Consider the following 12,042-nt stretch of genomic DNA (forward strand, 5'->3'; position numbering starts at 1 on the left):
GAAGGGAAAGGGAAGAGAAAGGAAGGGAAGGGAAGGGAAAGGAAAGGGAAGAGAAAGGAAGGGAAGGGAAGAGAAAGGAAGGGAAGGGAAGGGAAGAGAAAGGAAGGGAAGGGAAGAGAAAGGAAGGGAAGGGAAGAGAAAGAAAGGGAAGAGAAAGGAAGGGAAGGGAAGAGAAAGGAAGGGAAGGGAAGGGAAGGGAAGGCTTGGGGTGGTTCTTTAATAGTAGTGTGTTGTGTGTTGGAGCTTTTTATAAAACACAGTAGAAAGAGCCCAAATTGTTTCTCTTTAAACTAATACTTATTAACAACATACTTTTTGCCAGGCCCTGTGATATATGCTTTACATGCATTATCTTGTTGAACACCAAGAAGTTAATTTGTAGCTACTGCTTAATTTGTAGATGGGAAAACTGAAACTTGGAGACAAGAAAACAGCCTAAGGTCAGAGAGTGATTGGCAATTAGCATTTGAACGTGGGTCTGACTTCAAAGTTTTTGGATTTAACCAGTTTACTGTAAGGGCTCCTCTGCTAATTCTGGGTCCAGAAGCAAGCAAGTCAGCCAACTCTTTCATGTCCTCACTCATCAGACGCAAGATTTCATTCCTGCTCAAATCTCAAGGTTAAATGAGAAGATGTGTGTGTGTGTGTGTGTGTGTGTGTGTGTGTGTGTGGACATTAGGCTAGAAGGGATGCCATGATGCATTCATTGAGCTCCACACACAATCCCGAGAGAGCCTGATATTATATCACCCCACTTTCTCAAGCCTCTGATGGTGGTAAGACCGCAGTCTGCATGCAAAGTGACCTTGAACTACCACCACCTGCTTTCCAATTCCCAATGGAAGGGCCTCCTACACCCTAGCAGGCTAAGAAGCCAGAAAAGGTATTTCACTCTGGTTTCCAGTAATTTGTTCTGCTCTGTGAACATCTGGGTCTGCTTGTCCAATGTCATGAAAGTTGGATTAATGAATGTTAATTGGTGCTGATTCAGCTAGTTTTAAAAAGACAGCGTCAAATAGATGAGGAGTTCACTGGTGTGAGAGTTGGATCATGAAGTTGATGGGAATTAGGCTTCTGCATGGATGACAATATCATAGGTAAAATCTACTCTTTATGAAAGTCAACATCCCTCTTACAGACCTTTGAAAGGAGAAGGGACAGTTCTTTCACTTGCTTCCAATGTTGGTAAGCTGAGGATTTGGTTAAGAGGTGTTTTTTTTTTTTTCATTCATTCATTCATTCATTCGTTTACCCATCAAATCTTTTTCAAGTACCTAGTAAGTTTCAGACTTTGTTTTGGGCTCCAGAGGATCAGTGGTGAATAAAGCGGACCAAGTCTCTGTCTTCATTAAGCTTATGTTCTATCAGAGGTCAAATAAATATAAGATGATGTCAACCAGCATTTCCATCTAACTCTTTTTATAGTCTCCATTAAGTATGAGAAAAGGTCTTTTTTAAAAACACTTTTAACAAGATATTAACTCATGTATTATAAAATTCACCCATTTAAAAGTACACACTACAGTTCAATGGCTTTTAGTATTTTCACAGATATGTGCAATCATCACCACTGTCAATCTTAGAGCATTTTCATCACCTAAAGAAGAAGCTGCACACCCTCCCGCCATCACTGTCTCGCACTGCAACCCCCAGCTCCAGCCCTAGGCAACCATATCTACTTCCTGTCTCTCTCTCTGTATTTGCCTATTCTGGATAGCGAGGAGGTTACCTTTAGAGAGTGGGGAGCATGAAGGGGAATGCCATCGTCCTCACCTCCCAAATGAGGCCTCTTGAACCGTCTCCCTGAAGCCCCCTCCAACATCCAAATTTCCATTGCTTCACAGGCGGGTGGTAGGAGGCGCTGATACACACTCACTCTTTTTTTATTTTTGTATTTTTTCTGAAGTTGGAAACAGGGAGGCAGTCAGACAGACTCCTGCATGCGCCCGACTGGGATCCACCCGGCATGCCAACCAGGGGGTGATGCTCCGCCCATCTGGGGCATCATTCTGTTGCAACCAGAGCCATTCTAGCGCCTGAGGCAGAGGCCATAGAGCCATCCTCAGCGCCCAGGCCAACTTTGCTCCAATGGAGCCTTGGCTGCAGGAGGGGAAGAGAGAGACAGAGAGGAAGGAGAGGGGGAGGGGTGGAGAAGCAGATGGGCGCTTCTCCTGTGTGCCCTGGCCGGGAATCAAACCTGGGACTCCTGCACACCAGGCTGACGCTCTACCACTGAACCAACCGGCCAGGGCCCCACACTCACTCTTTTATGATCTCACGTTCCACCTCTAAACCTACCTGAGGCTACATGCCCCGAGCCAGCCAGCAGATGCTGAGTGTAAATAAGCTTGTGTGGACATAGAAGAGACTCCAGTCTCCTGAGCAGTCACATATCCAAGCAGTAATGAGTGCATCATGTTTGTATACGTCCCACCTTAGTCCCAGTTGCCATACTTTGCCCTCTGGCTGCTGCAGTAGCTGCTCTCCGCTCTCCTGATCTCCCAGCTTGCCTCCTTCCAACCAGCTCTTCCCAAGGCTTCAAGATAAATGTTACAAACTATGAACGTGACCACATCCCTCTTGTGCTGATGGAAAGTCCGCGTGGTCCTCAGGATAGTTCCTCTTCGTGGTCCATGAGGCCTTGCAGAGCCTGGCCTCTGCCAACCTCGCCAGTGTCATCTGTCACAATTCTGAGTCCCTATCTGCTCACTTGTATCTCCTGAGAAGTATTACACGTGCCCCACCAGGCTTGTACATGCTCTGGCCTTTTCTGGAACAGTCTTTCTTGCCTATATTGTGTGGATAACTCCCTCTTATCCTTCAGGTCTTAGCTTAGAGATTACTTCTGTTGGGAGGCCTCTCTGTTTCTTCAGGATGTGGTTAGGTGTCTGTATTAGTTCTTTATTCATGCTTCACAAATTACCCCCAAACTTAGCACTTTAAAACAACACCCGCTCATTATCTCATGTCTTCTGTTGCTCAGGAATTCAGGAGTGGCTCAGCTGGGTGGTTCTAGAGCAAGGTCTCTTGTGAGTTGTAGTCATGACATTGGCTGGCACTGCCGTCATCTGCAGGCTTGACTGTGACTGGGGGCATCCACTTTATAGATGGCTCACTCACATGGCTGTTGGCAGGAGGCCTCAAATCCTTACCCCGTGGGCTGCTTCGTAGATGTTCAAGTCCTTACAACTTGGCAGTAGGCTTTCCCCAGATCGAGTGGTTCCAGAGAGAGCAGGGAGGAAGCAGCTTCCCCCAGATCGAGTGGTTCCAGAGAGAGCAGGGAGGAAGCAGCTTTCCCCAGATCGAGTGGTTCCAGAGAGAGCAGGGAGGAACCATAAATGCTGTCTGCAATGGACTGAATGTGTGTCCCCAAAATTTATACAGTAAAATCCCATCTCCAAATGTAAGGTATTAGGAGCTGGGGTCTTTGGGAGGTCATTAGGTCACAAGGGATGGATTAATGCCATTGTAAAAGGGACCCCAGAAAGCTCTCTCCCCCTCTTTCTGCCATGGGTGGACACAATGAGAGGCTAACAGCTGGCAACTTGGAAGAAGGTCCTGACCATGCGGGCACCCTGATCTCTGACTTCCAGTCTCCAGAACTGTGAGGAATAAATGTTTGTTGCTTATAAGATCTTAATAGCATTTTGTTATAGCAGCCTGAACAGGCTAAGACAATGTTCCAAGCTCTGAAGACACATATTGTCACTTCTATTTTAGTGTATTTGCTAGAAGTGATTCATTTCCAACTCACGCTTTAGGAGATTACTAAGCTCTACCTCCTGAAAGAGGGCATGTCAAAGAATCTGTGGACACGATTTGAACCTGTCACAGTGCCCCTTGTCCATGCTCCCACACGTCCTGCCCTCGCCCCTAACTGAACACTTTTCAGACCCTGGTCACAGCCTGTTTCCCCCCTTATTCCTCTATGAGTTCCTTGAAGATGGGGACTGGTTTCCATTCACGATTATATTCCTAGTTCTACTGCAGTTGCTGCCACAGAGCTTGGTAACCATTTATTTATTTGAATAAATCAATGACCTGTTCTGGACACATTAAAGGTATAGAGCAGTGCTCCTCAAACTTTAACATGCGTGCGAATCACCCGGGGGTTTCATTAAAATGAGAATTCTGATTCAGAAGGTTCTAGGTCGAGCCTGAGATGCTGTTTCCTTAACAAGCTCCCAGGCGATGGTGCTGGGCTCCACGGAGTCCACCTTGAGTAGGGAGGGTCCAGAAGACATCGTCTTAGTCGCAGATAAGCTTAGTAACCTAGCTGGGAAGATGCTTCATACAGAAGACTCATCCAAGGCCAGTGTCAGTCTGGTTGCGGACACACTGACTGGGCACTGGGCTCCCTCCCTCCATTGGCCCAGTATGACTGAGATGTCAGGAAGGCAGTCAGGGAAGGGGCTGTGGGATACAGGAAGCCTTTCGAGTTTACACATGTTCAGGGCTGTAGAGCTGGCTAGGGGTCACTAATGATTGGCCAAAAGGGTTGTGAGACATGAGCAAGAGCCAGAGAGAAGCTGGCTTACCTCCTTGGAAGGACCCAAGAGAAAGGTGGGGTTGGCTAGTAGCAGATGATGGAGTCCTCGCTCCCAGCCCGGAGAACTCATAAAGCCCTGTCTCTATTGTATGATTGAAGCATGATTTTGGCTGGAGGCAGGGGGATAGACTAGATGATATATTTCTTCTTGAATCTTGGGATATGCAATTCTTTTCATATACATATGTTTTATTTATTGATTTCAGAGAGAGAGAGGACAGGAGAGAGTGAGGGAGACAGAAACATCAGTCTGTTTCTGTATGTGCCCTGACCAGGAATCAAACCGGCAACCTCTGGGCTTCAGGATGACGCTCTAACCAACTGAGTTATCCGGCCAGAGCAGGGATATGCAATTCTAAGGGCTGCATTTTCAGGAAAATAGAATTGACTCAGGACACTAAGATGTTTCTTGTTAATGCCTTGGCTGTCACTCTTATCCTTGTGGCTCTGGTTTTAACAACCGGGGCACTGTGGTCTCAGGCCAGGCGCTCTCTTCTTACCACACAAGGTGCTGGTGTCAGCATAGGGCAGTAATGATACTCCCCAACATTTGGGGAAAGGTTTCTCATCTATTCAATCTCGTGGCTCTCAGCCTTGCCTGCACATTGGATTCACCTCCTGGGACTTTTAAAAATTACTAATGCCTGGGCCCCACCTCCAGAGCTTCTGATTTAATTGGTTTGGGGTGTGGCTTGTTCATCAGCATTTCTAGGACCTCTCCAGGTGATTCCGTTATGCAGTGGAGGTTGAGAGCCAGGGATCTCAGCACGCCAGGAAGCCTTCCCAAGTAGGTAGAGCAGGTAAGATTACGGAATTCCCCAGCTCTTTCTTTTTCTTTTTCTTGTTAAAGGAATGGAAAAACGCTATCACAAAGCTGAGTGATTTGCTCAAAGGCACACCCCATTGAGAGGGAGGGTCAGAACCCAAACCCTCGTTTGCTGGTTAGTGCTCTTTCAGTTGGTTTAGCCAATCTTGCCTCCCGGTGCCTGGCATTCTGCTCATGGTGAAGTGTGGGGAACAGGCTGCAAGAGACAGTTTAGATTTTGGGGGGACAGAGGTGTGGGGGACTGGCAGTAAGCTGACAAGGTCCTTGCTGCGCATTCCCCCACTTCACTTGCTTGATTATGTTGCTAAAGGCTAAGCTCATTCCCCCACCTCACTTGCTTGATTAGGTTGGTAAAGGCAATTTACGTGCCCTTCCCCACACCTCTGTGTTAGCTGTGATGCTGACGGGTTCTACTGGTAACATTCACCCATGTCCCTCAAAGAGACTGGAGGCAGTTTTTACCCTTTGTTTTCTGAAGTTAAGATGTTATGCATGGTGGGGGATTTTCCACAATTGGGAAAATTCTTGGTTTGCCTCAGAAATGTGACTTTGTATCTGAGCTCTCTTTGTTTTGCAAATGGCTTTGCTCTCTGCTCTATAAATAAAGTGTTTTGGGTGTGGAGACTCACTCTTGCAGACCATCAGTCTTGACAATGAAGCTTCCTGATCCCACCTTCTTTCTTTCTGTGTTTATTTTCTAATCCTCCGCTGTTCCCACTCGAGACCTACAAAACTCCGAGTCTCACTGGTTTGCGACAGCAAAGGAAGCAAAGCTGAGTGAGATGGTTCATTTTATGTGTTAACTTGACTGAGTCACAGGGTGTCCAGACATTTGGTTGAACACTATTCTGGGCATGTCTGTGAGTGTGTTTGTATTGTAGTAATATAAGGTTATAGTAGTTAAATATAGAGAAATATAAAAATATGAAAGATATATAAAAGTAATTAAAAGGATATTAAAAATAATTTTTAAAATTAAGTAAAGTTATGCCAATTGGATAGGAATTAATATAGTGGCTTAGTGCCATAACTCTGTAATGTAATAAACAGACTCTGACTTACAAGCAGAGCCCAGTTAGTATGTATGTGAAGTTATATATAGATAAGAAGTAACTTGGTGCCATAACTCTTTAATGTGATAAACAGACTCTGACTTTCAAGCAGAGCCCAGTTAGTATGTGTGTGAAGTTATACATAGATAAGAAGTGGCTTGGTGTTATTTACATTAACTTTGTAAATTAATGAAAATAAGATCATCTTAAAAAGTGGTTTAATGTAAACATTTCAGTAGATTGACATAGAGGGGGTTCCCTGCGAGGAACTCCCAAAAAGGTGGTTTGAGGTGATAATCCTGTGGATTGACACCTGTTAGAAGGCGTTGGCCATAAAAGGTACTAAAGCTGAGGGGTCCCCTGCTGCAGTAGTCACCCAGACTCCAACGTGAACGTGGACTGTCTCCACGCTGCTCTGAGCTCTGACTAAAGACAGTCGAGAGGAGCACGCCGACGGGGTCTCCTTAAGCTGTACCCAGGCACGCCAAAAGGATTTGTGGGTAATAAATTGCCTGTGTGATTATTGTAACTAATTTGTGTGTCGGTCGTGTCTTTCCTCCGGTGGCATTTAACAGTAGCATCCTCATAGCCGCCTCAAGAGTAGTCTCGAAGAGGCTGCCAGCCCTGCTGAGAAGCAGGAGTGTCCCACTGCACGGGGAAGTCGAATCAGGGGCACCTGATCGTAGAGCTTGGACTCTACTGGGACAGTTTGGGGTTAGGCGGACATCTGAATGAGGAGGCTGACTAAAGCAGAGTGCCCTCCCTAATACAGGTGGGCCTTAGCCAGTCAATCAGGAGAAGTCCTGATTGGAAGGAAAGACGGACCTTTCTCCTAATAAGGGGGAACTCCTCCTACTGGGAAATCGGTCTTTTTTGAGGAGGACTCAAACTGAAACATTGACTTTTCTTCAGTCTTGAGTCGCTGGCTTTTGACTTTGAACTACACTGTATGGTTTTCTAGTTCTTAGGCCTTTGGACTTGGATTGGAACTAACGTCGTCAACTCTCCCCAGGTCTCCAGCTAGCTGACCACAGGTCTTACGACTTCTTATCCTCCATAACCATGGGAGCCAATTCCTTATAATGTCTCTCTTTGTCTTTCTCTCTCTGCCCATATACAAATGCAAACGTACATCCTATCGATTCTGTTTCTCCGGAAAACTCTGACTTACACACTGACAGATGGAACACATACATTTCTGAACATTGATCAGACTTTGAGTTAGGGGAAGTTTTTGGGTTCTGTGTTGCTTATTCCCTAGATGTTTCTTCCCCTCCTGTTTCCAGCCTGTAAGCTGAGTGTGGGCCATTGCCCATGTTAGATGAACAAATACTTGATGTCAGTGTCTGCTGACGCAGGCTATGAACCGTCAAGGTTGGAAAATAAAAGTTGGCAGGAACGACTGTAATTCATTGAACCCAACCCTAGAATATCAGTGTCCTTAGTTCTGAGCAGTTCTCGTTCCTGGAGTTCATTGAAGTTCATCTTCGGACAATCGCTACCGACTGATCCACCATTCATTCACCCCCAGTGAAATCAGTGGTCGCTCATGATAGAATGAGACCGAAGTTGGAGGTGCTGGAATAATTCTCATGGTGGTAAAGAGACCCCCAAGGCTTTCCAGAATAATAAAAAGCATGATCTAAAGAACAAAGCTAAAGAACTCAGACCCCACTTTTCAGCCAGGGATTGTATTAAATCAGAATAATCAGAGAAAGGAAGGATTTTGCCGTAATTGTTTTCATAGTTGGCTCCAGAGCTCTCTTTGGTTTAGAACTAGGGAGACAGCTCGCCTCCACAGTTTTCCTCAGGTGTGGACTGTGTGGCCCGAGGGGCTGGTCTGCAGAGCGGCAGCAGGCGACAAGGGATAACAGGATGCTTGGTGGGTAGGGCGGAGCATACAGAAGAGAGAAGACTGGGGCATGAAGAGAGGGAGAAGGAAACATGCCGGCCTGTTGGAGGCGGAGTAGGCAGGTGGCAGATGGAAAATTCTGGAACTTTTGAGAATGGAAGTATCTGATATTAAATTCTACATTATGTGAAATGGTCTCATCCCTTTCCTAAAAGCCTTGGTAAAACCTTCCACCCACATAGCTTGGCATTAGCAATTCGGGGAGTGATGGGTAGGGGTGTTAATAGGGGGTGATTCTTCCTGCGTGGTGCACAATGGAGGAAGAAAACCCTGCAGAATGGAGGGATGATCTGTGAAAGGAACCAATTCAGGGGAAGTGGAGGGTTGTAGCTGCACTTGAGCCTCCTCCGGACTCTCTGGGGTAGTGTGATGTTTCCTGTGGTTCAGGGTTTGTGGGAAAAACCTCACTTGGATCTCAGGGGTCAAGGTGATGCCCCTTTGTAATAATGAATTGAGGCTTAAGGAAAGTGTCTTCTCAAATCCAGAATTGTTGTGGAGACCAGACTAAATGGAACACCCCTGAAGAAGTTACGGGAGTAGCAGCAGTCAGGTTCACTCATTCATTCAGTCATCAAACACTGGTACACCATCTTATCTTATGTGTCAAACCTCTTGATGTTTGCTAAAAATGCAGACATTGCCCCGTCCCCTAAGGAGCTTTCACCTTTGGGGTATGAAGGCACGGAGAGTTGACATTTATTGAGCTCCCCTCTGTGCAGACAGTGGCTGTGTATTTCACATGCATTATCTTTCTAAAATTCTCCCAAGAGCTTTGTGTGTCAGTAACTATTATTCTCAACATACAGACAAGTAAGCTGAGTACCAGAGAGTTTGGGCACTTGATTCAAACCTGACTCAGCTGATCCATTATGAAACCTGTGTTCAGACCTAGGATTATCTGATTCCAGAGTTGGAGAAGAGTCCTTATTTTGGTGAGAGGCTCTAAAAAACTGGTAGTCGGGGGTTCAGCCTTGAGAGTGTGATTTGAAAGGCGTTCCCCGTATTTCTCCTGAGTCCTAGTCGATCCACTGCGATGCCCATCAGCCTATCTGCTATCAGTGCTTTCTGTCACTGGGTCAACCATTGTTTGCCTTGTCAAATCCATTTTTGAAAGCTTAATACACCAACTCAGCCAGGTATAGCCACCTCATCATGGACGAGTTTGCTGTCTGAGGGTTCTGGTGCCTGCTGAGGGGACAGAGTGGTGAGAGGCTCAGAGGGGAGCTGGGACCCAGGATGGCGCTCCAGGAACATGGAGAGAGACGCCGTTCTTCTTTGCAGGACACAGGCTCTGCTTTCTGCTGCATGTGGGATCATCCACCATAATTAGCAAAGGGCAGTTACATGGGCCTGTTTAATGCGTCCTGTGCCCAGGCTACAAGGAGAAAAGGAGACATCCATCATGTTCCATAAACATAAATACTGCACAGCTAATTACGTGAGGGGGAAATCCTCTGAACCATCCATACGAGCCTTATTTAAAATGATTTGCTCACGACAAGCCTGGAGCCGTTCTCCACAGGGAGGTAGTTGGGAGCTGGGTGGAGATGATTTGGGTACTTGAGGAGCAAAAACGAATTGGACTGGCATCTGAGAAGCCGCCTGAGCCTGGAGTTGGCTGTGGCAAGTGGATGGACATCTGCTGTTTTTATCTCTTCAGCACCATCCTCTCCCTTTGGGGAAATGTTCCTCTTCCACTCTGATCATGTGATTGGGATGGGACTGCCAATCCCATTTTCTTACCCAACCCCCTGGCCACAGGGGCGGGCATATGGCCAGACTTAGTCAATTACAGCACTTTATTTTCCTGGTCCCAATGATTGTGACCCCAGCTTGCTTGTTAAAACCATCTCCTTTGGCAATGAGGACAAAGGACATTGAGATTCCTGTGCGATGGTGTTTGAAGGACAAGAAGCAGAGACTCGTGAGACCTTCTTTCTCTACTGTGTGGCGCCCACTGTCTGTAGGGGGAGAACAGAATCAAACTGGGATCAGCAGAAATAGAGAAAAAAGGAACAACGAGTACGGAGACTCGGTTCCAGTTCTTGATTCCCCTGGGGCTGCCCTCATTCTTGCACTTGGATTTTAACTCTGTTGTCTCTCCAGTTTCATGATCCAATAGCTTCCCCTTTTGTTTAAACTTCTTTGAGTTGGGTTACTATCACTTGCAAGTCAAGGAACCCTGATTAACAGGTATGAACATAAAAAATTGTATTTCAAGCATATTTTCTTCTAAGGAGCTGGCAGGCACCTTACATGATCTGTCTCCGGTGTTGGGTTGGAACTTGGACTGTGCACCTGCATGTCTGAACTTAAAGGGATCTCAGTGGTCAGTGAGCCCCTTTTTCCCATTTGGGGGCTGAGGAATCTGAGATTCATCACAGGGAAGAGACTTGCTCTGATCACATAGCAAATCAGTGGCAGAAGCAGGGCTGGAGAGGGTCTTGGTCTCCTGATTCTTAGACTACTACTTCTCAGCAGGGTTGGGGCAGCAGGCAGCTTCCTGGCAGGGCACATAGACCAACTAAATATGAAAGCACAGGATCAGGAAAACCCCAAACCTGACTTCAGGCCAACCCTACCTTCTTTTTACCCCAACTCTCTAAGTTTCCGCCCTTCTTACTTTCTAAGACTAGGTAAGAACTGAATTAATCTTGGTTAGGTAAGAACTGAATTAATCTTGGTTTGGTCTTACTCTTAGAGACCTGGCCTGGAACTCAACTTTCAGCATTCTAACAGCAAGGCCTAAAGTCAACCCAACAAAAAGCCCAGCTGCTTCCACCAGAGGTATGGGTTTCCAAGTATGGTCATCTGCACACCCTCTGACCACCAGGGCTTGACTAGGAATGACTAGGACCACCAGGTGTGTGTGGGGGGACACCGAGAGAGAATTTCTACTCCCACTTCAACTAGAGCAGTCCTCCCCCAACCCCCAATTTCTGAGTCTTTTTATATTGGAGTTTAATGTACAATTTTGTTTGAAAATGGGTTCCTCTTAAAACAAAACAAAACAAAAAACCCCCCACAAACCCATTAATCTGAACAACTTAAGCCCAGCTCTGAATAAAAGCTGACATGTGACAGGTCACATAAATCAGCAAGAAAGGAATTCCAACCAACCTGTTCATGAAAAAGGCCCAGAAACACCATTACTGACGGGAAAAACCACTATTTACTTTAAAATAACTCATGCTTCGCCAAATATTACTGATCAGCCATTGACTGTAAAGACGGCATCTTAGCCTAACGAACACATGCCCATATGTTAGGAAATAGGCCCTCATTCACTTGTTTCTTCACTAAATACTCATTGAGTACCCATACCTTGGGCTTACTGTGTTAAGTGCTGAGAATATCATACTGAACAAGATGTATGCTCCTTCCTCCCATGGAAATTTTGGAAATTAAGGAAATGAATCCTTCCCTTCAAACAAAACCTTTTTTTGAGGACTCATCTTTGAGCAGAGGAGGGTGGGAGAATTAGCTTTAAGGTTACACTGAAAAACAGATTTGGGCAAATGAATCTGGGGTTTATCTACCTTTCCAAATATAGTCGCTTACCTTCTCTACCCTATTGTTTTAGCTGTCAATTCCCATCCAGGTGTCAGTGTTACTCTTTGTCTTTAAGGATTTGAAGGTTAATTAAAGGCCTCTCTGCAACCCAGGCACCTGGGCACTCTCTATCCGTGGCCATGGCCTTTAG

Source organism: Saccopteryx bilineata, chromosome 4 (assembly GCF_036850765.1).
Source record: "Saccopteryx bilineata isolate mSacBil1 chromosome 4, mSacBil1_pri_phased_curated, whole genome shotgun sequence".
Taxonomy (NCBI): Eukaryota; Metazoa; Chordata; class Mammalia; order Chiroptera; family Emballonuridae; genus Saccopteryx; species Saccopteryx bilineata.